Source organism: Pan paniscus, chromosome 2 (assembly GCF_029289425.2).
Source record: "Pan paniscus chromosome 2, NHGRI_mPanPan1-v2.0_pri, whole genome shotgun sequence".
Taxonomy (NCBI): Eukaryota; Metazoa; Chordata; class Mammalia; order Primates; family Hominidae; genus Pan; species Pan paniscus.
In genome coordinates this window covers 77,455,601-77,483,526 of record NC_085926.1, presented here as the reverse complement: position 1 = coordinate 77,483,526, position 27,926 = coordinate 77,455,601, and the positions used below count along the sequence as shown (strand labels likewise).

Here is a 27,926-nt window from a genome sequence, read left to right as displayed (position 1 = left end):
AAATTCAGTCCTCTCTTCTGCTTATGTAACTCAATTTGTGTCAAAGGTACTTGCTCTGGACTGAACTATATTCTCTCAAAATTTATATGTTAAAGCCTTAACCCCCAATGTGACTGTATAGCATCTTTAGGCAATAATTAAGGCTAAATGAGGTCATAAGAGCAGCATCCTTATCCAATAAGATTGTGGTCTTATAAGAAAGTTCTCTCTCTCTCTCTCTCTCTCTCCATCTACCTATCCCCTTTGTCATGTGAAGACAGAGAGAAAAGGAGCTATCTGCAAGCCAGGAAGACAGACCCTACCAGAACCTGACCGTGCCTGTACCTCAATCTCAGACTTGAGGCCTCCGGGATGGTGAGGAAATAGATTTCTATGGCTTACGCCATCCAGCCTGTGGTATTCTGTTACACTAGCCTGAGCCAACTAATGCAGCACTTTAAAGGCAACCACAATAAGAGGAACACAGTGATAAGCTTTGTGGATTACACAAAGGTATAAGGTAAAATGGTCTCCAACATAAAGGTACTTGCAACAAGGGACACAATGGCCACACCAGTGAGAATATAATGTGTGTGTTGGGTGGGGGATGCCAACAAAAATGGTTCCACAAAAGGAGACAAATGAAAAGCCAGGGAGAAATGTTCATCAAAAGGACAATACCACAGTGCCAGCAAATGGGGAGTCTTCTAGCTCTCTGACTCCAAGAATCCTCCTAGCGCCCCTTAAGGTGCAGGAAAAAGATATTCAGACGCAGTTTATAGAAAATGTCTTCAGGTAGACATATAAGTTTATGTTCATACATGCAACTCTCTAGTTATAAAGGAAGAATTCTCTCTGCAAAATTATGAATTATTTTATTTCTAAAAATCAACTCTTGCAATTCCAACCAGAGAAGACGGTCTGTTTTTGTTTTACGGTGACCCCACACTGCACTTTCAATCCAGGTGTTGAGAGAATGGAGCTGACACATCTTACGCTTTCGAGACTTTAATGATGCCCAGAGCTTTCATTTTCTGTTACACACTGACAATGGAAAACATGGTCTCCTTATGTACAACATAAAACCTAATAAAGCATCCAGCTGTTCTTTCCCTGGTGATTCCTGCTGCTTCTATCTGAGGTGCAGTAATGTCAAATTTTCATGAAAAGGGTTAGAACACATACTGTATAATTGTACCATACTAGAATATCTATAGTATGTTTGCCTTTTTCTTTGTGCCTGTCATTATACATCAAATACACGCACGGAAGCTTTATTTCCCAGTGGCCTAAACCTAGAAGATAATGCATATTCTTAATATCCAGCAATTTCTACATTGCTCTCTCTTGCAATATTCCAAGAATACGCTTTCTTTGTTCTCTTTTATTTCTTCCTTTCTCAAACTACAAATGCATCTATTTCTGATAAATGCCAACATGAAAAGAACTACGATATATTTATAATTATTTTTAAAGTTTTTTTTAAATTAGAATATGCATATAAACACTCATGTTCCACATGGCCTCTGAAAAATTCTGCAAAATCTATTCCACAAAGCCCAGCTGTACTTACTTGTGTTGTTTTAGATGCTAAGCTGGATTACAATGATGACTATTACACTTTTCCAACACTGTCAAATGTAATTCAGAACAGGCAGTCTCTATAGAATGTTAGTATTCTCTTTGGTGAAACAGAGCCTTGAGAACTATTGAAAAATTTGAGGATATTTCTTTTCATTATACAACATGTTGCTGCTTCACTAGCCACAAAATGCCACTTCCCCAGTTCCCATCAACTATGGGACTCTGAATATCTGTGGGCAGTAAAATAAATTAGACTTAATGGGTTGAATGTTGTAGGGCTTAAAATGTATGAGAAATATAACTATGTAAAAAGAGTATTTCGGGAAAATTTAAATCTACAGTCAAGATTTGCTCTTCCATTTGTTCTGACCTGGTCATTTTGGATATGGTGGATTCCCTTGTGACTAAGAAAAGGTCAGATATATAATGATTTCACCTCTGCTCTAATAGAATCTCCAAAGTAAGAGGTTCGGGGAATTAACCTCTTATATGCTAGTACTCAAACAATGGAGTCAGCAAACTTGTTCTGTTAAGGGCCAGAATGTAAATGTTTTAGGATTCATGGGCCATAGAATTGTGGTATGAAAACAGCAATAGAGAATATGTAAAGTGATAAGCATGGCTATGTTCCAACAATACTTTTGAACACCAACATTTGAATTTCACATTATTTTCACACATTATGAAATATTATTTTTCTTTTGATTTTTTGTCAGTCATTAAAAATGTAAAGAATATTCTTAACTCATAGTTGGTCAGATTTGGCCCATAGACTAGCTTGTTGATCCCAGCTCTACAAGTGACGATACCACAGAACCTAAAGCTAAACTTTTTTTCAGCCTAGTATCTTTGAGATCAGGAAAATTGTTAGCTAATTATTGTGTATCAAGCCATTACTGGCTGCCATATGAAATGCTTTCTTATACCTGGGTAAGTCATACAGTATTACGATTAGTAACTAGTCTAGTGTGACCTAGAACTTCATGGGCAAAATATGACCAAGCTGCTTTAAAATACAAAAGCTAGCCAGCAAAAAGGACTTAGATGATTTTGAACATATGGCTCCTATGAATACGTACAACTCAAACTGGGTCTTCTTGTTAGTCTATTTCCTGTGCCAACTAATAAAAAAGATCTGAATTATATTTCTGAAAATGATGATTTGTCTTATGTTCAATTTTTACCCTATTTTGCCATAAAATTCAACAGTGCAAACTGGCAATGAATATTTATTTTAAAATACAACCACGGACTCCTAAGAACACCAAAGAACAAGAATCACTTACCTATTTGAGAAACAAAGGCCCAAGTCATTTGGAATCATTCAGCAATCATAATTTTCAAATCCATGTTAGGAGACATGAAAGAAAAGGAAACAAAATAATTCATTAAGATATGTTCTTTAGAAAAGTGACTTTTCACGTTCATATTACTACTAATTCTATTGCTAGTAAACCACCAGTGTTTGCAAACCCAACTGGAGGCATTATTTTATTATTCTCGTTACCATTCATGACAAAGAAATGATTTTAGAAATATCTGATAAAAAACCTGTGCAGCACTTGTGTTATAGCTAATACGAATTGAGCAATCTTACCACTTATGATAGCAAAGAACATAGGACAGTTTTGAAAATTACTTGAATGAAATCTTTATCTGAATATCAGAAGGCAAAGGGCCAGGGTGGAAATTATACAATGAGAAGGAAATTGAACAATTCAGATATGTTTATGGAAAGCTTGCAACTTGGGGCATCTCATTTGCCATCAAATAAAGCTGTTATTCATGATGTGCATCAACAATAAAAAGTAGCTATCTGGTAGAAAAATTTTGCCAGCAGGGCAAATTCAGGCAAATAAGCAGTTTTCAAATAAATGCATTGAAGTGGAAAGGGAAAAAAAATCCTATGAAATGTCTGCATGTTTTTTGCTAGCCACTCCAACTCTTTTTTTTTAAAATATATATTATAATGCCTAAAGCCACTAATTCACGAGAAGGTCATCATTCCCTGTAGATATATGTTTTAGTTCTATGAAAGGGACATGATAATAATGGCTTTTTGCAGATCTGAAAATGATATAGATTTTAAAAGGCTACCCAAAGATTGAGAAAACCAAAAAAAACAACTTTTCTTTCATTAAATGGATTATTTAAGGCTATACTGACCAAGATCATTTCTTGCATTTTTAGGGACACTGATGTTGTCCACAGATGCAAGTTGCATCGAAATTTCCTAATCAGCACATCAACACTATTTCAAATATTTTTGAGAAAGCTGAACTTCAAGTCTGAAAATGTGTTCTTATATGAAGAAGATGGTGAAAAATATTTGGAACTTTCAAGCTCACCACACTTTTCTTTATCACCTGACCAGTTTGGCATCTTCTTTGGTTGAAATTATCTGTACATTCAAATTATCTTTGCTCATTTAATTACAGTCAATATTTGCCAGGCTAAGTGCAAATAACTTCTAACTCTAATCCTCAATGTGTCTACTTCAACCATACGGAATATATATCTATGATTAAAAAAAGAGTGTTAATTTTTTTATCATTTGGCAAAAAATAAAGAAAAGCTTTCTTAATGTCCGCATCTCCTGTAAAATAAGGTAAGTATATTAGAAATATATTAGAAATTAACTAAAAAGAAAATAATTTAAATGAAATGTTTCTTGTCTGAAAGCAGCTCTGTTTGTTGTTCTATCATAATACTCCTCTAATATGGAAAATTAAACAACCATTTTGAGATGTCATCAGGGACTCACCTCTAGGGCTGTTTCTATTATCAGATCTATAATTCAAAAACAAATCAACTCTATCAATACACTGGCTTTACTATTCTAGCCTCAACTATGAGTAAAATATAAAATCAAACAATTATTTCAATAATTTACTTAATAGAAAAAGCAATAGCTAGGAAAAATGGCATTGCTTTGCTAGTAGCAAATACCTAATCCTAGTAATTTTCTTGACCTATACCTAAATATATTAGCATTTTTAAAAACATTGAATATTTGTGATGGCAGATACTTACCATTTGAAGCATATTTGAAAAATATGTTCATGTCAATATTTTAATTCAATAACTGCACTGTGTGGTTCCTTAAAGACCTATGTCTGCCATTAAAAAAATCTTTTCATTTTATAAAGTTTAATAAGTTATTTAAAAATAATTGCCACAACATTGTCTCGTTGGTCTGCATCAACCACATTTGTGAGTTTTGCTTTCTGCATTTTATCTTTAAGGTCATTTGTCAGATAAACATAAGCTTAATCTTCACAACATGCATCTGCTCCTTTTTTGACCACTCTCAGGTAAGGTCGTGGTGATCCTGTCTGAGATCTCATGAACAATCTCAGAGCAACTACGTGTTGAAAGTCTGACCAGAACAAGGGGGGAGCAGATGTGAGCTAAAAAACAAAGTGCCCTTGATTTAAAAGCATCACAAACAATGAGAAATAGAAAAGACTCAATGTGGAAATGCTTAAGTAAAATACTATCTCCAAACAAATTTTTTTCTTAATGCTGGACCAAAATAAAATATGAGCTCTAACTTGTATTGAATATTAAAAATAGATCTGTGGTACCCCTTCTCTGATGTCTGTTTTCTAAAACTTAGCTTTATAATTGGAAAGAAATAACCACATTTTCTTTGTTTTACCCAAGCATATTATTACTGATTGCAGCTGTTTATTGGAAATATGAAAGTTCCATGGAATGTTTCAAGGATGCTGAAATTAAACATCAACCAATACTTACAGATTTATTATTTACTATAACAAATTTGGTTATGCTGGTTTGTGGAGTCAAGCTGGAATGTTTTCTGCCAAGGAAGCAGAAACATGACTAATAAAATGATTTTACTGATTATCCATACATTTAAAAGACCTTACCATTTCATACTGGAAAGTAATTCAACACCTTTCTTCCCTAATTTTTGCAATGTATTCCTAAAAGAAATGAATTTAATACTAAGATTAGGGGATGTTTATGTAATCCCAGAATCAATTAGCTTTGTCGTGTTCTCATTTAATGTTTTATGTAGGCCTAAAGCAATAGCTTATTTTTGGGCAAGATATGCAATTTGCGAGTGAACTATTAGGTTCAAATAAAATAAAGTAACAATATAAGAAACATAACTTTATATCAAAATAAATGTTTTGTTGTTATAGTATTTTTTGAAAAATATTGTAAACTCAACTTAAGTTCAGGTAACATATTCAACATGAAATGAATTTTGAGGGATCAAACACAAATTTTTGAACTTGAGCAGCCTTTAAGAAAATAAACTCTCCATTTTCTTCTTTGGTCATAACCATGAACACAATTGGCTGCTTTACTCCAAGTTTAATATTTTGGGGGCTAATCTTGAGGAAGAGCTGCCATTTTTCTTAGGGCAAAGGTTTTCTTTCCAAAGAAGAAAGAGATTACTTTCTGATCACTGGCTGCCTTATGAATGGAAAAGGCAAAATGCTAATTTTAAAAGAACAAAAAGATATTTGAAGGCTTCCAAATGTATCTTTGTGACAGTGCCTCTTTAGAAATAGGAGTTGACTTTCTAACAGCTAGAAATTGCTGATGTTCATTCAGAAAGTGAACAATTAATTTCTTCCTAACAGAAAACCAACCCTTTACATTATCTGTCCTATAAAAATTGCAATGAAACTTCATCTCTTGTAGATGGTTTTTCCTTCTTTCCCTTATTCTAGAACTCGTATTTATTTCCAAATATTTGTTGAATACAGACATTATTTTATCCTGGAGACATATACCGAATTTAGCAAAACAAAAGTGGAACTTGTCTTCCTTTTTTCCTCACTACTATTTTACTCAAGCTTTGTTTTTGGCCTCGGGAAAGGCATCACCAATTCATTCAGCATCACAAAATAGAAGCTACGCATTATTCACAAGTGTTTGTTTGTTTGTTTGTTTGCAAATAATAAAACTTCACAGTCTGCCTGTTTGGTGTCAGGCGTTGGTGTGATACACCAGGCTTAGGGAGGGGAACCAGAGATCTTGCCTGTCTTTGCCATACAAGGTTGTATCTGCTTTTATCAGCTACTTTCTTATGGAAGGCCCTCATTAGTTCCCTCATAAAGTATTACTAAAATTTCTAATTATTCAATACACTAATCATTTTTCCCAATCCTAGTCCATCCACCACATTATATTGAAAGGATCGTCCTGCATTTATAAGCAAAAGAAAAAAAAAAGAAACAGGAAGAGACGAAAGAGATGGGTTAAAAGGAAGAACAGGAGGAGCAGGAGGAGGAGGAGAAAAAAGAAAGATGAACAGAAGAAAGAAATAAGGAAGTTCCAAAGGGAAGGAGAGGGAGATACAAAGAAGGCTAGTAGACAAACAGGCCCCTCTTGACTTCGTGACTTCGTGTTGCTTGTTGGATAAATGTTACAATCTTTTGCTGAACCTGAGAGGTCCTTTTCACTCTGCCTTCTGTCTGACTATTCAGTCTCACCTTCCATGATGCGATACTCTGTACACCATGCACCCGAAAGCCTGGCACTTTGTTCACCTACAAAGTCCAAAGGGGCCCTTCAAAAACTGCATTTGTGCAAGTAGAACCCTTGGTTTATCTCCTTTTTTCTTCACCAGGCATATTTCTGCCCATTGATTATCCTATCTCCAAAGCCATCACTATGAGGCCATTCTTGACTTTCTCAGACAGAGTTACTGGAACTTTATAGTCCATTCTACTTTTAAAAGGCTGTTCATAAAGCTTCTCTTTTGTTCTTACAGTACCTTGCATATACCTCCATTATGACAATTTCAACGTTTAATTTCTGAGGTTTTTCTCCCCATCAAACCATTAGGGCATCATTAACTGACTCAGTTAGCAGTTAACAAGGTTGCATTGCTTATCTTTGGTGGATATCTCTTTCTTCTATCGTAGTGTCAGCTCTTTAAAATCAAAGTTGCCTTATCTAACATACAGTTAGGCTCAGTTGCCATTCCATAAATCACTATAAATTATTTTCTATGTTTCTTCCTTTTTCTTGATGGCTACTCCGAATCAGAGAATAACCTAACACTTGGTATGCTTCCTGTTTAATAATGACTCGTAGCGCGAGCTGTTATTGATGATCATATGTAGACCCAAGTAGGGGATAGGTCAATTATGAATGGGCTTGGGGTCTATTGTAAAGAAGCCAGCCTAGGTGAGTGAATAGAAGTGGAAAATATTTACATTTTGGCAAACTAAATACTATCATGTTTGTTGTATAATTAAGTTAAAGAACATAGGTACAGCTATGGCTATAGATGAACATACAGATATTTTTTGATCTCTGCTTTTTTTGTTTGTTTGTGTTTTGAGACGGAGTTTCCCTCTGTCACCCAGGCTGGAGTGCGGTGATGTGATATTGGTTCACTGCAACCTCCACCTCCCGGGTTCAAGCGATTCTCGTGCCTCTGCCTCCGGAGTAGCTGGGATTACAAGTATGCATCACCGTGCCCGGCTAATTTCTGTATTTTTAGTAGAGACAAGGTTTCACCATGTTGATCAGGCTGGTCTCGGACTCCTGTCCTCAAAGAATCTCCCTAAGTGCTGGGATTACAGGGGTGAGCCACCATGCCCAACCTTGGCCTTTGTCTTTACAATTTTTCCAGGTGTAAAGTCTGATCTGCTATGTCAAAAGCATAAACTAAGTGTATATTAATAATGTGTGTACTTAACCTTTGAAGAGAACACTAAATTACCACTTCAAGTTTTAACTTCTTTTAGTTTGGGCAATCAGTATCTTTGCAAAGGTCCACATTTCTCGCCTACTTCAATAGACTTAAAAATGTCAAATGGAATAATACAGATAACCTTACGATAGATAAGCGTCTTGCTCCTACTATGCAGGGAATACAGGAAATTCTCTTATGGACTGTGCAGAGTTTTCAGGTCCACAAGTAAATCTCAATTTAAGGCCTAATAAGTGGTACCTTAGCGGCAGATTTGTGTCTCTCTAAGACCCACTATATATACAGTTCCTGAAAAAGAGCTTGTGTTTTCTTTTTTCTGTCAGTCTTGAAAGCATCTGTCACTACCCCAAGCACTACTAGAGAGCTATTGCCTCTGCTCCTGCCAGGAAGTTTGCTATATGGTAAGGGATATCCCAGAGCTTTAGAAGTGCCTGTGTACGTCAGAGAGCAAGGAAGAGAAGGTTGAAGAGAAGCATATATGTGATGTATGAATGAATGAAAGCAGTGTATGCTCCATCTTATCCTGGGCCTAGAACTAAGCCGAAACAAACAAGCAAACAAACAAAATTTCTCTTCAGGCCAGAAAAACTATAGCAGACGTTTAATGGATTGGATTGTATGAGGAAAGAAAATTAGTGCCCAAAGCCAAGCACAGGCAATCCAGGACAGGTACACCGAAGATGTCACTGAAGATGATATTCAGCTTTATATAGGTCAGCAGTGCCCAAGGCAGATTTACACGACTGATGTATTGTTTTGGCCTCTTCTCACTTTCTGTTCTGCCTTTGTTCCCTCAAAATCTCTGGCCACCCTGTTTCTTTGGCTACTACCTAATCCACGTATAGCTTAATACAGTGCTGAAATGATCACTTTGTATCTACCAATCAAAACTATCACTTCTCCATGGTGGTTGAGTTCATTTAGGCATTAGGAGAGAAGTACCTGTTAGTTTTAAGAACATTTACTCAAAGGTATAGTTTTGGGCAGGAGAATAGGTGTTAGAGTATGACTTTAACTAAAAAAAGAAAGGAAGAAAGAGCTTAAAGAGCTTACTCAATCTGAATGAATTTATCAGTAAAATGCTTGGGACCTACACTCCAATCAGGGAAGCTTGTTGCTTCGCCCTTTTTAATGCTAGTTAATACCCTTTCCATCCCTATTTCAGAAAAAAGAGAAACAAAGTATACATTTTCTTCCTGAAAAGTGTCCATCCCAACCTAAGCTATAAGTAATTACTCTAAATAACATAATGTGATGATTTTCATTATTGAATCAAAGAATTAGTTATACCAATTGAGTCTTTGTTTTGCATAACACATTTGATTGCAGATGGTTATAACAATATACTGGACACACATTCATAAAAATTTAGGCATATGTGATTGTAGGCTGCAGACATATGAGAAAAAGTCATTGCCAGGTTTGCTTTCATGAGTCACATGAGCAATGGCTTTTTATTGTTTATTATAATAGCAAACATACTTCTCTACATAAACATATGCATTAAAATTTAAATCACTGGTTTGTAACAAAAAAAGGCATATATTTTTATTCACATAGATCTTTTCACTTAAAAGCTTCTATACTTGCATTCTGTTCTAATCAATCTAATAAAATGAAAATCTAGGATTCTTTACCATTTCGACTACATAGAAGCAGAAAGCTTCCCTTCTAAGTGTAATGTTAGAAATATGGTGAAAGTAATGTCTGAGGAAATTTAGGAACACCCAGGTTTAATTAAGGTGTCTGCGACATCATCTTAAGAATGCATGGTTGAATCAACAAATCTAAAGCTATAACCTCTTCATGGTTAATAAAACTGCTGACGCCGGAACATAACCAAGCTTCAACTAAATCTATTATAATAAACTGGCTTAAGCTAGAATAACCATAATCATATGCATCGTATCTGGTCAAATAATTTTTTTTAGGGAGACAGAGGTATCTGCACAAAGTATAGAGAAGAGAAACCCAGGATACAAAATTTAGTAGATTTCACTTAATACCAACTGGAAATGGTTCCAGAAGGGCAAATCATCACAGACACATTTTCTGCTTAGAGTGAGGAAGGGCATCCGGGTTTTCTATTACCTGGGTAAATTTGTAATAAGTCGCTCTAGCGCTCTCTGTTTTTAACCTGGTATTGAGCAAGCACTTTTCAGATGATTACACAGTACTAACATTAATATTAACAGCAGCAACTAATACTGGTTATTAATTTTGTGTTATACATTAGAGCTAAAGTATTTACAAACATTATCTGTTTTTATTATAATGATAACCCAAGCAGGTACAAACATGTACTACATCTTTTGGAATTAATGCCTAATTACACAAATATGTCTATTATGTAACTTTTATGTACTAAATATACATTATGTACATAACAGTTATGTATGTTATATCAAGTATGTATGTTATGTATTTATGCTGTGTTATGTGCATAACTTATGTTATATAACTGCGTCACACTAAGTTATGCAACATACTGAGATTACATACATAACTATGAGTTACATAACTATACACACTAAGAAATTGATGGGGTCGGATTCAAGTCTACAAAGTGCATTTCCAGAGCTTTTAACCACACACCCCATAATACTACCTCTGTAAAATGTACCTACAGAGCTGAGGACCAGACCCGATCATGAAGATACACGAACACCAGCCCACCTGGACAGACCCTGATGGCTCACATTTCACCACAGCGTTGTGCCATAGTCTTAGAATGTTAATAAGTACAAGGTGGTCACAAAAGGTTCCAATGAAAACAAAGGCAAGAGAAAAATATATTGTTCAATTTCTTTTCATTTTGAAAGTATTAGGCAATAGACATAAAAATACATTACATATATTAATATAGTACACAATATAAGAATTGTTATCTGAATAGACATTCATATGGAATTTTTGCTGTGGAACTGCCTCAAGCCATTTCAGAGTTTTTAAGTACAGACTACAAAGGATATCAACAGTTATAACACTACCATATCTAACCTAAAAAATAGGCATTTCAGGCCGGGGGCGTTGGCTCACGCCTGTAATCCCAGCACTTTGGGAGGCCGAGGCAGGTGGGTCACCTGAGGTCAGGAGTTTGAGACCAGCCTGACCAACATGGTGAAACCCCGTCTCTACTAAAAATACAAAAATTAGCTGGGCGTGGTGGCACGTGCCTGTAATCCCAGCTACTCGGGAGGCTGAGGCAGGAGAATCGCTTGAACCTGGATGATGGAGGTTGCAGTGAGCCGATATCGCGCCACTGCACTCCAGCCTAGGTGACAGAGGGAGACTCCATCTCAAAATAAATAAATAAATAAATAAATAAATAAATAAATAAATAGGCCTTTCAAGCTTGTAAAAACAGTGGTAGTAAACTTTAATTCAACTGAATAACTAGAAAAATTGAAATTCTTTGAATCTTAAGAAAATTCAGATATCAGATTTGCAAGTATTTTTTTCTTTGCCTTCAATATATGAAATTAAGTTTCTAAAAAGGTTTTGTTTTGTTTTTGCTATCAAGTAGAAATTTGATTACTGATAAAATCTGATACAACACTCTGGGGCACATAAACCATATCCAAGAAAATACCCAGCTTTATTGTTTTTCAGTCTACCCCACTGCAAGTGTCCTCAAAATGTCATCAACAATAAACTGTAAAAGGCTTCACATCTCCTCATTAAACAGTCTCCCTAAGGCACTAGGCAGTGAACAGATATTGCCTGGTTCCTAAGATGGCATTGATGAATTCAGACATAGATATTGGCACTTTCACTAAACATAAAGTTTATATTTTGAGTCCTGTTTATGTATTAATCAGTTCAGGGTACAAGGAAGCAAGAAACACTGTAATTACCGTATTAACGGGCTTAATATTTTTCTGTCATACCCTAAACATCTACTGAACATTTTGAAATCTAGATTGGAGAATGTGTATGATTAATGCCTCATGGCTCTTTTCTTCGCAAATTCAACAGCACATTCTCAAATGGTAGAAGACAAAGGTAACTTTTTCACTCTGAGTGACACAGTCTACATCATACAGAATACTATATGATTTACCTTTTCTTTGAAAATGGATGAATCAAGTCAATCAAATACTGAGAAACAATTTCACTTGACTGCTTCATGATGGAACTTAGAATTGCTAACCCTTAAAAAAATAATACTTTACCAAATAAACAAAGATTATTACTGAAATAGGATAAGACAGTGTTCAGTAATATACCTTAACGATAAATAAGCAAAGTGCGTATAATGTGGTCAGATCAAAACCCACATTTCTTTGCCTGCCTTGAAGACCTTGTAAAACCTCCCACCAAAGTTTTCTTTCTTGAATTGTCCACTCCAAAATGATCTTCTAATAATCCCTTAAACACACATCAAAAAAGTCTGTCTCTGTTCATTTGTCTATACAGGCTTCTTTACTTCACCCTCTCAGCTCATTTATAACTGACTGCTACTCAAGTATAAGTATAATGTCTTTATTTTCTTTTTGGAGAAAATAAAGATTAAATAAATCACTCTGTTGCCCAGGCCGGAGTGCAGTGGTGTGATCTTAGCTCAAAGCAACCTCCACCTCCCAGATTCAAGCAATCCTCCTGCCTCAGCCTCCTGAGTAGCTAAGATTACCGGCATGTGCCACCACACCAGACTAATTTTTGTATTTTTAGTAGAAACAAGGTTTTGCCATGTTGGCCAGACTGGTCTCAAATTCCTGGCCTCAAGTGATCTACCCACTTCAGCCTCCCAAAGTGCTGGGATTACAGGCATGAGCCACTGTGCCCAGCCACAAGTATAAATAAAATCTTTAACAACATATTGAAAGATTATTAATCATAAAGCATACCAAGTTCTAGGTTATTCTCTGACACAGAGAATTTGTATGGACACCAAATCAGGACAAATCATATCCCTTAATATATATTACATTTGGACTTTAGGGTAGAGGAGAGGAGTAAATGGTTTAATTTATATTAAAAAAGAAAAAAAAGGAAAAGTAGAAATATTACTAACTTAGTTTGAGTCTGTCTAATGGTGAAGTTCATGTTTTTTGGCTTTATTGAGCTTCCATCATCTCCAAGAATTCTTCCTTTATAACTCCAAGCTAGGGACTGTGAGAACTAAATGAGATAATCTGTGCCAAATACAGTAAGCATACATAGGTATTAGCTACCATTGTTTCTGTCATTGTGCCGCCCTCACATAACACCAAAAGCAGAGACAGGTTATAATCTGGTCAACACAGTCAGTGTATTCTAACGAATTATGTAGTCTGCCTGAATCCTTAGACTGACTGTACAAATTGGATGAATGCACATCTCCTAAGCACTGTGGGAAGTATAGACCCAATGTGAGGCACAGGGCAGGAGAGAATCAGAATTAAGGAGAATTAATTATCCAGCAAAACATGGCGGAAGAAGTCACTATAGTATCACTGTCACTACACTGAACTCTTTGTTTTGGAATTTCTTTTAAATATGCTTATTGACAAAAAGCTGCCAGGTGTGATGCTTATGTTTCATAAATGGTGCAGGATTACTCTTAATGTGAAGGTTATTCTGTGTAACCAAGGGTTAACACGTTATGTCATTAGCCTAAACACTAGAACAAACAGCATTTGTTATGTTTTGTCATGGAGACAAGGAGTGACTCTTAAATTCTGAAGGAGTATAAAAGAATAAAAATAGAAACAGAAGTTTCCAAAGTTCTGCCAATTCTTGCCTTGATAGAACTGTAGCTACACGTATCCGTCTAGAAGATCTTACAGCTGGTTTTGCCCATTGCTTCATTCCTCTTTTTCTTAAAAGCTGTGTTACTACTTTACCCAATGCTAAATTAGCTTCAGATTGCTTCTTTTTATCCACAAAAGAAAGACTACATCGATATCAACACTGGACTATTAATTAATGGGGAAAAGTCAAGTGTTAAACTCTGTTCAGGAATTAGCATGTGGGTTTTAGGGAGACTTGGATCAACACATCAGAAAGCAATACAGAACAGGGAAGTTCTGTGAGTTTGACAAGAGAACGCAAGGAAAAGAAAAAATTAAAAGTTGTGTTCCAGCATTGTTCCTGTGATTACTGCCAAACTATCACAGATTTCAGCAGTTTATGAAAACAGTATTTTGTGTTTTCAAATATGCTCTTAAATTTTTCACAGGATGTATCAGATGGGATGCATTCTTGTCATTTTTGGAGAATGTGGGGATAACAGGCATGCCAAAGACCAAGAACAGCATGTGGGAATAACACTTTACATGCTATTTTTATGCCACTTCCTTTTTTTATTTTTATTTTTTCAGAGTATAAAGTGTTGTGAAACATTAACAGGGGCAATGCAATGTGAAAAGGTTCTGAACTATATCTATCTCTTTTATTGCTGAGATGCTCTCTTACATTTTTAACATATGCCATTATTGTTAACGCCAGGCCATCATCATTACTATAAGTTAAACAGCAGATCAATCACCAAATAATAGCACAGCAAACAGCATATACAAAATGATGAAGTGCTGGCAGGTGATCTGTATATAAAAGCCAGATTAGAACTTTAGGTTTGGTTAGACGCTGGTAGTCAATTAATTCTGGCTTGCTAGGAACTCTTCACAGAATATTAGTTTCTGCATTGTTGCTCCAGCTTACAAAACTTTACATAGCAAACTGTGTTCTGTGTCTTAAAATATAATTCCCTTCACAATTTGGCCTAAACTTTATTAATAAACTCTGTGGTAGCATTTGGTTAATTCCTCAACTCAACAGGGACTTACAGTACTGTACTGTGTGGCTCACCATCACTGCATCATGGGCGCAGCAGAAAGGAAAATCCTTAAAGCAATTTTGGGAGGGAAGAGGAAGTGACGGGGGCAGAGGGGTGTGGGGGAGGTGGGGAAGGAAAAGCGGGTGAGTAAACAGGAACATTTCTAATGTTCCTTTTTTTTTCTTTTCTTTTTTTTTTTTTTTTTTGAGATACGGTCTCACTCTGTCACCCAGGCTGGAAGGCAGTGGTGCGATCTCCACTCACTGCAACCTCTGCCTCTGTCTCCGTCTCCCGGGTTCAAGTGATTCTCATGCCTCAGCCTCCCAAGTAGCTGGAATTACAGGTGCACATCACCATGCCTGGCTATTTTTTGTATTTTTAGTAGAGACGGGATTTCGCCATTGTTGTCCAGGCTAGTCTCAAACTCCTGACCTCAGGTGATCCACCCACCTCGGCCTCCCAAAGTGCTGGGACTACAGGTGTGAGCCACGACACCTGGCCATTAAATCTTCAATGTTTTTTAATACAAATAGTTAAGGGTCAACATAGTTTTTGAAATTTCGTTGCTCCATATGTGTCTAATATCCAGGAACATGAGATCTGTACCACTTCTATCTTCAGTTGGGCTTGGCTGAAGGAGTCATAACTTCTTTGCCTATTGTCATTGGGCATTTGCTTCCATTTTTCTTTTCTTAGCCTTTAATAGTTGGGGTCCATATATGCACTTTACTCGTCCCTTCTCCAATAATGGGTCCGGTTTTCAAGGGCATGGTCTAAAATTGTAAAATGGAGTTACAGCATATCCAAGCGGATAGGAAAATGAAGAAAATCTCACCCTACAATTTGTTATTTATCTAGTTCTTTCTCTTTCTCCCATCTCCAGCACACTACTCCCAGAAGATACAGACCTGTCAGTTTCTCCGACCCTCGAAATGACATACACTGTGAACGAAATAAATTTGAAGGCACTCCCAAGGAAAAGGCGTTTTTTCTTCCCGATATTGAATCCAGAACATTGGTTAGAAGTATTCTCATAGAACTGCCGCTATACAGAACCTGTACTAGTTACATAAGGTATATTCGGCTACATTGCGAGTTCAATAGGCTTTGAAGGGTTAACCAAGAAACCAAATTTTATATAGAACAACATTTCTATGATAAATTCTATCCCGAGTTCTAAATTGTCTATGACTTACCTATGAACTTTTATAATATCATTCAATTGTAAATTGAGAACTGCCTGCACACTCTTCATTTATTAATATTATATGAAGTGTATCTCCCTGTATCAGTTAACACAAAAGGGTAAATGTTGGTTCTTGGAAAACAAAATGAGTAAAGTGTTATTAAAGCAGAATTCATATTTAAGAGGAATTCAAATAGAACGCAGTAAGGAAGAAAAACAACAAATGAAAGGTACGTCCACAGCTCCACCAGGGAGACTTTGGAGGAATTAGCTTGTGTTGTGTTAGTTCTTATCCCTGAAGAAGAGCTGCTAAGCTATTTGAAGCTGCTTTCTCAGAGGGATTATCTCCTTCAATCTGTTTTAATCACAACTAAATGCTTTCAACTGGTATATACTGAGCTCGAATTAGAGAATCACAATTCCCCTAGATCTTTGTGATTTGTTTGAAAAAAAGAAACACATTAACATACAAAGACACGTTCTAGAAATTAAATTGTGATCTGTCATTGTTCAAGTTAATCAAAAAACATAAAAGATTATACTTTTAAACAACACAAAACAAGATCAATGGATATACAAAATATTATAAATGGAAATGATTTGGGGTTGTCAGGTGATTTTCAGAAAGAAGCAAATGCATTCCTTAGAAATGGCTATATTTGAAGAACACTATGTTTAAAAATAAGTGATTTGATCAACAGAATGGTAAACTGAGCTACAATTCATAAATTTGATAAGTATTTCTTGCATATTTTGTGAGAGCTTCTGAGCTTCTAATAGTCTTTATTACTGAGATTATTAATCACAAAATTCCCCACATTTACTCACTACTCCTCACATTTTCAAAGTGTTCTCAAATACTGTGTTAAAGTAAGTATTGTAATGAGAGAATTAGTCTTTGACCAACTCCATTTACGACTGGAATCATTCCATTGGATACACGGTTACTCCAGAAAAGCTATGAGGATGATAAAAAGTTCCAATTTTCATTCAGTGAGTATTTATCAGATCACACAAGGCGCTAATTGCTATTTTCCCTCAATAAAATGAACAAATGTTTTCTAAAATTAAAACTAAAGAAAAAAATCAATGGCAGCTCAAGGAAAGAATTCTATGAATCTAGGATCTTCAATTCCATGGGAAAAACCATGTAACTCAAGGTGAAAGCACGGATCTTGGAACCAGATTGTTTGCATTTGCGTCCCAGCTTTTCCATCTTCCAGGAGTATAATCTGTACTGTCAAATGAGGATCAAAATAATACTATTTATCCTCTGAAACTGTTGTTAGAATTGGATGAGCATGTAGTTTAATGAGTACAACCAGTATGTGCCTAATAGATAGTTACAGTTCATATTTATGTGAACCAAATTTTAAACAAAAGATTATTTAACAATAAACCAGGTGAGTTTTCTTTCTCCATCATCTCCACCCCCTAATTCCAAGAATTTGATGGCCATTTTATAACATCAATAGATTCACATTTTGCCCAAGATGCAGAGCTATCAAATAATTTTATGCTGACATCAGTTGCCTCCTGACAGCTCTAAGATATGAAATAACAAGCAGTCAATGTCAGTGCTACTAAATCAAGCCCAGGGCCCCCATGGCACCAGACAGCAGCAGCTTGTTACTGCTAAGGAAATGTCAGTCCAGTCAAAGTGTGGCAGAGTTGTCAAATCCCCAGTCGCGTCTGCTCTGGTATAACTAACGTTCTATAAGGTAACATTCATAAAGATGTTGTTATGTTGCCCAAAACCCTGAAGCAGAACAGCTAAGGTGGCTCTCAGAGTTCAAAAAGTTGTTTGACTTCTTCAGTCACCGAGATTTCTCCCTCTAGTAAACAGGTTCATTTTCTTTCCTCTGTAGGCACAACATTCAGGATCAGAGAATATATTTTTTTCCCTGAAAATGTTGTAAGTATTTGGATAGAGTCACACTTCATTATGCATGTGGTATCTGACTTTTGGTTTGCATTCACAAGCAATACTTATGAATCATTTCTTATTTCTAAAATATTGTTGTTTTTAAAATTACCTATGTCTGCCCCCTTACATCATAACTATACTTTAATTTCCTTCCACTTGGCACTTACTCTGACATCCTGTTATTATTCATTCCTACCTACAGCATCTTGGCTATGGAGAGAGTATCACTTCTAAGGTGGCACATTGGCTGAATCTGAGGTTCTTGTTAGAGTTTTTCTATTTCTGTTTAATTTTAAGAATTACAGGAAACACGCACTAGTTTAAAAATTCATTTTTGCTATCCCTGTAAAGTATAGTAGTTTTTTTTTCTTTCTTTCTTTCTTTTTGAGACAGAGTCTCTCTCTGTCACCTAGGCTGGAGTGCAGTGGCGTGATCTCGGCTCACTGCAAGCTCCGCCTCCCAGGTTCACGCCATTCTCCCGCCTCAGCCTCCCGAGTAGCTGGGACTACAGGCGCTCACCACCACACCCGGCTAATTTTTTTGTATTTTTAGTAAAGACGGGGTTTCACCGTGTTAGCCGGGATGGTCTCGATCTCCTGACCTCGTGATCCGCCCGCCTCGGCCTCCCAAAGTGCTGGGATTACAGGCGTGAGCCACGGCGCCCGGCCTATAAAGTATGGTAGTATTTTGACTTGTGTTTCTACTTTCCCTGTAACAGGAAAACGGGTCTACTTTTATACTCGATGCCCCCAAAAATAATGGAATATGTTGGCAGGTCACAGTCCTATTTTGCCAGTAAGTAGCATTACTCACAGATGCAGTTTTTCATCACAGTTGGTAAAGACCTTTAGTAGCACTTAAGGGCTTCATTCTCACAGTGCTGTACAATCATCAGTCAGAGTTCCATCTTTTGAGTCCATGCTAGGAACACACATATTCATCAACATACTGCAGTAACTGGATCTGATCTTTTGCTGACACTTATAGCCAGTCCCCTGTGACTTTTATCATGGAGACTGTGTTGAGATTAGAACTGGGTTATAGTCTGTGATCATTAATCTAAAGTCTCACTGTGGACTGTCCCAAGCAGCAAATTGGGAGACCCTCTCACCCTCTTCATATACCAGTGTTAAGAGAAATACTTACATCTGTGTTATAAATCAATCTGAATATACAGTAACAGAAACAAACATATGGGTTAAATTTTCTTGAAATTACACATGGTTATAAAAATTGACCTAAAAAAAGTACTCGGAAAAACATGTTTGGAATTTGGTTGAACAAAAATATTTTTAAATATCTCAAGCTGTTTGGCAAATCTCAAAAATGCCAAGTGATTTCCAAGCCTACTGAGCCTTTCAAAGCTTGAAAATTGTGTGTGTGTGTATGGTGTGTTTGTGTGGATGTGTCTGTGTGTGATGAAGCAATGGGCTTTGTAATCATTTTCAGGAGTTTCATCTTTAAAAGACAAGAATAACATTGCCCAATTATCTAAGAAATTTGTTATCAGTATTGCAAACATTTATCAAATATTGGTTTAGCTCTATACACAAATAGAGTCCAAAGGCATGCACTTGGTGTGATTAAATGATGACAAAGTCATTTGATACGCATTTTCTCAAATAGCCCATGTTCTACAGAAAAGCTATTTTTCTTGATTAATTTTGGAAGAAAGAACATGTCAAAATGCAAATATGTTATTCTATTAGCATGGAGGAGCTTCTTAGATTATAAATTTGATCTCATCTTATACTTGATATCAGGGTCTTGAGAGATACAATTAAGTCTCAACTCAGGAGAGCAAGTATGAAAAGTCAACAGCAGGTGAGTATTGCCAAAGGAGGGTTAATGTGCTTGTGGCATGAAGGTCATAGTCCTGGGCAGTTGGAAATCCTTGAGTATGTAAAGGTAGGAGGGAACATGGGTGATAGCCAGTGTGGGAAATATGTTTATGGACATGGAGGGAGTCAGATAAAACACTATTTGATACAAGTAATTACATACACTTTTTTTATAACTGTAATATATATGTTACATAGTATTAACATATATAATATATTATATTATACATAATATACATATACATATTATACATAATATACATAATATATCATATAATATACTATAATACATAATATAATATGTATAATATAATATATTATATATAAATAAACATATAACATATATATTAGACCTATGTTCTTGTTTCATAATAAAGATCTTAGAAACTAAAATATTCAAGAATGAAAATATCTATAAAATATAGTCCATCCAATCAAGTGTGGATATTATCTAAACAAATGTCAATTTCTCTCCTGACATCCCATTTCCTTACTTACAGATTGCCTAGGTCTTAGTCATCAATTTGCTGCATTTTTTCTGAGCTTGTATCATGTTCCTTTAAATTGTGAAATTTTGCCACCAAAAAATGTCTTAAGCATTATGTTAGACAAACCCCACTCCCAGTTAGGACTGACAACCTGAAATTGACTTCAGAATGCAACTAGAACTTTTGATTATGCTTAATTCTGCCATCACCAGACCTCTGTTGAAGCGAATTTTCTCAGTGCTACTTCAAATTTGAGCACCTCTTCATTATAGATTTTTTTCCAGTCATACAATACAGTGTCAAACATAATTCCTTCCAAGGAACACTATGTTTGGTCAGAAGTCAAAGAGGCACAAAAACATCATTTCATTCGGTTATTCTAGACTATCTTGTGTTTTGTGAATGAATCTATTATTTATAAGATTATTCATAGTCACGTGTGGAGCCTGGGGAACCAAACCTCATATTCTCTCATTTGATTATTTATTATGGTATAAAACAGTGCCTGCTTAGGACTTGCTCTAGCAAAGTTATTAACAACAAGTCTCCCTCAGCTCTCTCCATTTAAGCCTTCCATACTTGAAGCCCTGTTATCTCCTGATTGCTCAGAACCACTTCCCATGGTGCTATGTGCATGGAAAATACCTGTGCACTGTGCCCAAACTCTTGATCATTTACACTTATCTTCTGTACTTAACTGTCCTTTCATCCGTCTCAAACGAAGGGCCACTTTGTCCTTGGTGTGCTCCCTTAGTTTGTTGTACATATTTCTATTAGCACTCATCTCTTTGCTCAGTTCTCGGTTCACTTGCCGCTTGCCCGTCTTAGTTGTCCTTGTATTTCCTGCACATTGTCTAAATTATAGCACATTCTTGGCATTGCTTAAATCCTTTTGTAGTGGTTACATGAATGTGAACGAATAAGTTCAAGTTAAAACTGTAACACTCAACTAATCTCTAGTGCCCTTTAAATTCTAATACTTAAATTTTAACTATCTAGTGATTCTATCGCCTCTCTCTAAAATTTTTCCAGTATCAAACTTTTCTTTTTTCTTTCTTTCTTCTTTTGAGACAGGGTCTCTCTCTCTGTCACCCAGGCTGGAGAGTGAAGTGGCATAATCACAGCTCACTGCAGCTTCGAACTCCTGGGCTCAAGTGATCTTCCTATCTCAACTGCCCAAGCAGCTGGAACCACAGGTGTGTGCCAACATGCTCGGCTAATTTCTTAATATTTTGTGGAGATGGGGTCTCCCTGTGTTGCCCAGGCGGATCTTGAACTCCCAAGCTCAAGTAATCCTCCCACCTTGACCTCTTAAAGTGCTGGGTTTAAAGGCATGAGCCACTGTGCACAGCCTAAAATATTTCTAATACACAGAGAAGTACAGCAATATGCCCACCACCCAAATTTATGCGATACTTTATAATTCCTTCACACTCCTTTGATAAATTATGGACAGATAGAAAGTCCGGCATGGGGAGGTAACCGCTTGAGCTAACTCCGACCCAATAAATTATGAAAAAAATCTAGAACCCCTTTATTAACTATCTTCTTAGTCAACTAGAGTCCTTTCATCTGGAATTGTGTGTTGTATGTGTGGGATTACTGAAGAACAAAATGAACAGTAAAGCACCTTGGCTACTTTGCATACCTAAGATTATGAATTTGGTAACTGAAAAGATTTCTAAACTTTTTAGGAAACTCGATTTTAGTTGCAAGCCACATTCATTAAAATGTGTGATATGTAAATTACACATATCAGATAATGTTTTAAAAAGAGATAACAAAAAATATATTTTTTAAATCGCTTGTAGTCTACAAGTGAAGTACCAGTTTTTGCCACTAGAGGGAAGCTACCTTCAAACGCAACAAAAGTTTTTTTTCTTTTTTCTTTTTCTTTTTTTGCCTGTAGTTCAACAAGTCCTCTCCCTTGTCTGGTCAGATATTTGGCCAACATACAAATCAGTACCTTTCATCAACAATAAATGTAATGACAATGTTTAATTAAATAAGAGCCCTTCTTTTTTTTTTTTTAAGAGCTAGAAAGAGAAACAAAGAACCATATAACTGGCAACTGCAATTTGCGTCCCTCTAGAGGCAAAAGGAAATCTATAATTTGCCTTGAGAAAGTGGGAAAAGATCAAGAGGCAAAGACAGAAGCAGCGCCAAAGTGCAATCTTATTCCTTTACCATCTGTCACAATCACTGTCATTCCCCAAAGGCCATGTTTAAAAATGAGACAAGAGAGGGCTCCTAAGAACTTGAAAATGGTCAGAGCTCTGAATCACACTGAAATATTAAAACTCAACAATACCAGCCTGCAATTGCTAGAAATCAAGAGTAAAAATGTCTTCCAGTATAAGGCCATGGTGGGGAGAGGAGTTTTAAAACAAGAGGGTAAGAGAAAGAAAATGATCCCCACATAAGCCTTTAGAAATCTATTTCATGAATGGTGGCTGAATGTCTTGAAGTTTATTTACTTGGTGTAATGAATTAAAATATGCAGCTGCAATTTCAAGAATTATTATACTACCATGATTTGAACAGGTGAATTCATATTTTATGTGATAAATTTCAAATTGTTCAGCTGTTGTATAGCAACAAAAATCAATCAGGCATACAATTCCAGCTGTAAGTCATGGATTGACCACGTTGTTATCTTTTTGGGTTTTTAGGCTCTCTACCACTTGGGGGCAGACTGAACAACAACAGAAAAGGAGGACCAATAGCATAAGCAACTTTCTCAACAGAGTTTCTAAGTGCATTTTCAAATATGAAAGGGTGAATGGAAGCCACCCAACATCCATTAAAATCTGTTTCATATATACCTGGAGAATGCAGACATTATGACATAGCCAGAGTGTCATTTGAATAATTTCATATTGAAGTTTCACATGAAAAAAGGCATGTTCTATATTGACGTTACTGATAATGGAAAAAGATACAAAAGCGTCTTCTTTGTTATTTTCCTTTCCTCTTCAGAGGCTTCAGTTGAAGCTGTCTTACTCATAGCACACTCAATTGCAGTATAAAGTTGCCAGCCAATGGTCCTCAAAAGGACAAATTCTAATGACCAGACAAAGGCCTAGACTACTTAGATATTCATTGTTGTTCTGTCAATCAGCATGAGTAATTGGGTTATCAGTTTGCAGAAACTTTAAAAAGGCCCAAAGACAAATTCTAATCTTACTTAACAGGAGATTTCTGTATGTATGCCTCATCAGTGACTGAAGTCACTGTAATAAAAATCCTTATTTCTGGGCAAGGGAGACATTAAGCAATACAGGATATAAAAGAATGATTAATTCTTTATCCAAAGTTAGAAAAATGTGTGCATAAAATGAACCAGAGTTCTGTGACTTTATCTTTTACTTTTGTTAGATTCAAAGAATGAACTTCTGAACACCTGGCACATAAGCAATTAAACTCATAATGGACTTGGCCATTGCCCATATTGTCAATATGGTAAGAGCAGATTAAAATGAAAAATAGAAACATAATTACTTTCCAGGTATTATAATATTGGGTAAGGAGTACAGACTAATCAAAATCATTGACTTGGTCATGTCTCTAGAAGACGGATCTGCCAGATTTAAATGGAGAAATAGAGACTTTGATAGAAGATGGATTAGAACCATTGTCATCTAAGAAAAGAGTCTCAAATGCACTAAAGCAATCCTGATGACCTGAAGTACAATAATTTCATAAATAATATTACCTTGACATCGATTTATATAAAATTTCAACCATCTTTAATTTCTCAATCATAGTATGTAGTAGAGATCATTGGCTGGTTCATGGTAGCACTTACAACTTACAGGGCAATTACTGTATCCTAGGCATTGTATTTAGGCATTTCACTTTACATGTATTATCTAATTTAGTAGTTGACCTTGTAAAGCCCTTATTTTATAGATGAGAACATCGAGGTTTAAGTAATTTGTGCTAAGTAGTTTGCTCAAGTGGTGGAGTCCTAGTTTGAACCAACTTCAGTTTTACTTTAAAATGTGTGATTTTAATTTATATAGTCTCTTGCTAGTTATAATTCTGGTTTGATAATATTCCAGAACAGACATAATGGCAAATATAAATAACAGAAATACTTGTATTCATAACGTTATCCGTAATGGTAAAACAGTTCCCTGCCGCAGATGTTTCTAATGCATTATCTATATTCTTTTATTTTTTATTAATAGAAGTTGAGAATTGGAAGAATACATAAGGTGATCGGTCATAAAACTACATTACTAGCTGGGCGTGGTGGCTCACGCCTGTAATCCCAGTACTTTGGGAGACTGAGGTGGGCGGATCACTCGAGGTCAGCAGTTCAAGACCAGCCGGGCCAACATGGCGAAACCCCATCTCTACTAAAAATACAAAAATAGGGGCGCCTGTGATTCTAGCTACTCAGGAGACTGAGACACGATAATCGCTTGAACTCGGGAGGCGGAGGTTGCAGTGAGCCGAGACTATGCCACTATACTGCAGCCTGGGTGACAGAGCAAGACCCTGTCTCAAAAAAATAATAAAATTAAAATGAAATGAAATGAAATAAAATAAAATAAATAACATAAAATAAAATAAATCACCCCACCTTCTTTGCAATGTGGAGCCTTATATTAAAATGTTGGGCAACTCCCCGCCTTGGCGCCGCAGCCCCCCAGCAGCCCCCCAGCAGCCCCGCAGCAGCCCCCCTAGCAGCCCCCTAGCAGCCCCCCAGCAGCCCCCCTAGCAGCCCCCTAGCAGCCCCCCAGCAGCCCCCCAGCAGCCCCCCCAGCAGCCCCCTAGCAGCCCCCCAGCAGCCCCCCAGCAGCCCCCCAGCAGCCCCCCTAGCAGCCCCCCAGCAGCCCCCCTAGCAGCCCCCCAGCAGCCCCCCAGCAGCCCCCCTAGCAGCCCCCCAGCAGCCCCCGCCGAGCCCGCCGCCACCTTTGAGCAGAAGACGGCTGTGCCACCCACGTATGCCGATCTTGGCAAATCTGCTAGGGATGTCTTCACCAAGGGCGATGGATTGGCTTAATAAAGCTTGATTTGAAAACGAAATCTGAGGATGGATCGGAGTTTACAAGCTCAGGCTCAGCCAACACTGAGACCACCAAAGTGACGGGCAGTCTGGAAACCAGGTACCGATGGACTGACTATGGCTCGAGGTCTACGGAGAAATGGAACCCCGACAATACACTAGGCACCGAGATGAGCGTGGACGGTCAGCTTGCATGTGGCCTGAGGCTGACCTTGCATTCATCCTCGTCACCTAACACTGGGGAAAAAAAAATGCTAAAATCAAGACAGGGTGCAAGTGGGAGTACATTCACCTGGGCTGTGACGTGGATTTCCACACTGCTGGGCCTTCCATCCGGGGTGCTCTAGTGCCGGGTTACAGGGCTGGCTGGCTGGGTACCAGATGCGTTTTGAGACTGCAAAGTCCTTCCTGAGTGACCCAGAGCAACTTTGCAGTTGGCTACAAGACTGATGAATTCCAGCTTCACACTACTGTGAATGACGGGACAGAGTTTGGCGGCTCCATTTACCAGAAGGTGAACAAGAAGTTGGAGACCGCTGTCAATCTAGTCTGGACAGCAGGAAACAGTAACACGCGCTTCGGAACAGCAGCCAAGTATCAGACTGACCCTCATGCCTGCTTCTCCACTAAAGTGAACAACTCCAGCCTGATAGGTTTAGGATACACTCAGACCCTGCAGCCAGGTATCAAACTGACGCTGTCAGCTCTCCTGGATGGCAAGAACGACAAGGCTGGTGGCCACAAGCTTGGTCTAGGACTGAAATTTCAAGCATGAATGAATACCATACAATTGTTTAATTTTAAACTATTTTGCAGCATAGCTACCTTCAGAATTTAGTGTACCTTTTAATGTTGTATGACTGGGATGCAAGTATTGCTAAATATGTTAGACCTCGAGGTTAAAGATGATTCTGCTTTAAGATGTTACCCTTTCAGAGGTACAGAAGAAACCCATTTCCAAAAAAGATCCTTTCAGTAGTAGACTTGGGGGGAACTCGGTAGCCCCTGTGAGATGCCAAGTTTCTTTTTTATCTAGAAATGCCTTCAAGTGGTAGCTGGTAATATGTAGGCACTTTGTAAATTCATATTGAGTAAATTAATGAAACTGTGATTTCCTGAGAATCGAACCTTGGTTTCCTAACCCTAACTGATGAGAGGCTCACTGCTTGACAGTGTTACAAACTCATCTGAATGAGACTTTTTTATACAGATCTTCATGACCTGTTCCCACCCCAGTTCATCGTCGTCACCTCTTTTACACCAAATGGTCTGCAGGGTGTGGTCACTGTTTCTTCCGTGCCATTTTGGGGTGGAGAAGGTGGATGTGATGAAGCCAATAATTCAGGACTTATTCCTTCCTGTATTGTGTTTTTTTGTCCTTGCACCAGAGTAAGAAATAGCTTCCAGGAGCTCCAGCTATAAGTTTGGAAGAGTCTGCGTGATTGTAATCACATGGTGACAACACTCAGAATCTAAATTGGACTTCTTTTGTATTCTCATCACTCAATTTGTTTTTTAGCAGTTTAATGGGTACATTTTAAAGTCTTCCATTTTGTGTGGAATTAGATCCTCCCCTTCAAATGCTGTAATTAACATCACTTACAGAAACTTGAATAAAATATTGAAACCTCAAAAAAAAATGCTGGGCAATAAGTTACAAGCAAAAAACCCTGGCTCTTTTTAAGACGAGACAAACTTATCAGCCACTTACCCTTTTGCCTTTTATCATTCTTTTCTTTCTTTTTTAAATCAGCTTTCTTTGTTGAATGTCACTCTTATTATTCTAAAAATAAGATGCTATGCAAACCTTGCCATCCATGTAGCCAATTATGTAGGGAAGGCCAAGAAACTTGCAAAAACATTGGAGGTATATATTTATAATTTGTATACAGCATTAACTTTCAAAAATCTTTCACTAGCAGTTGAATAAAATTCCTAACTGATAACAGCCCAGTTTTTAAAAATGTGAGTGAAGGGATTAGAGGATATGAATTCAAAGTCACTTCTAGCTTTTAAATTTTATGATTTTATTTGATTAACCGTCTCAAAGTTAAAGAGAGCAAAGGAATCAACGTCACCAGCATTTACTGTTTGGTCCAACGCTGTAAAATTTGATTAAGTAAAGCCCAGACTTGTTGGAATTCATCACACAATACCATTCACCCTCAGACCTTGTAACTCAAATATGTGAGAGTAGATTGATCAGATAAAATCAATGTGGTCTGAATAATAAAATTTAATTTCCATTTAAAATTATGTGCTTGTTTATGTACAGTTACACTTACCATGCTTCTATTTATGTAGTTATTCTAAGACTGTTCTGCAAATAAGAACTTTGTGTAGTTCCAAGTTCATATTATTAATTTGCAAAAGGTTTATTTTGTTTCCTCCATTGTACGGAGAAGGAAACTGAGGCTTTGAAGACATTAAGGCACTTC

At 36.9% G+C, this 27,926-nt stretch overlaps 1 protein-coding gene and 1 pseudogene across 31 annotated transcripts in view; one reads left to right on the top strand and one right to left on the bottom strand.

Moving 5' to 3' along the window:
• The window catches only part of ROBO2 (roundabout guidance receptor 2), a 1,748,609-nt gene that overhangs the window by 306,685 nt on the left and 1,413,998 nt on the right, over window positions 1-27,926 (bottom strand). The window lies entirely within an intron of this gene.
• On the top strand, window positions 599-26,408 carry LOC103783300 (voltage-dependent anion-selective channel protein 1-like; annotated as a pseudogene).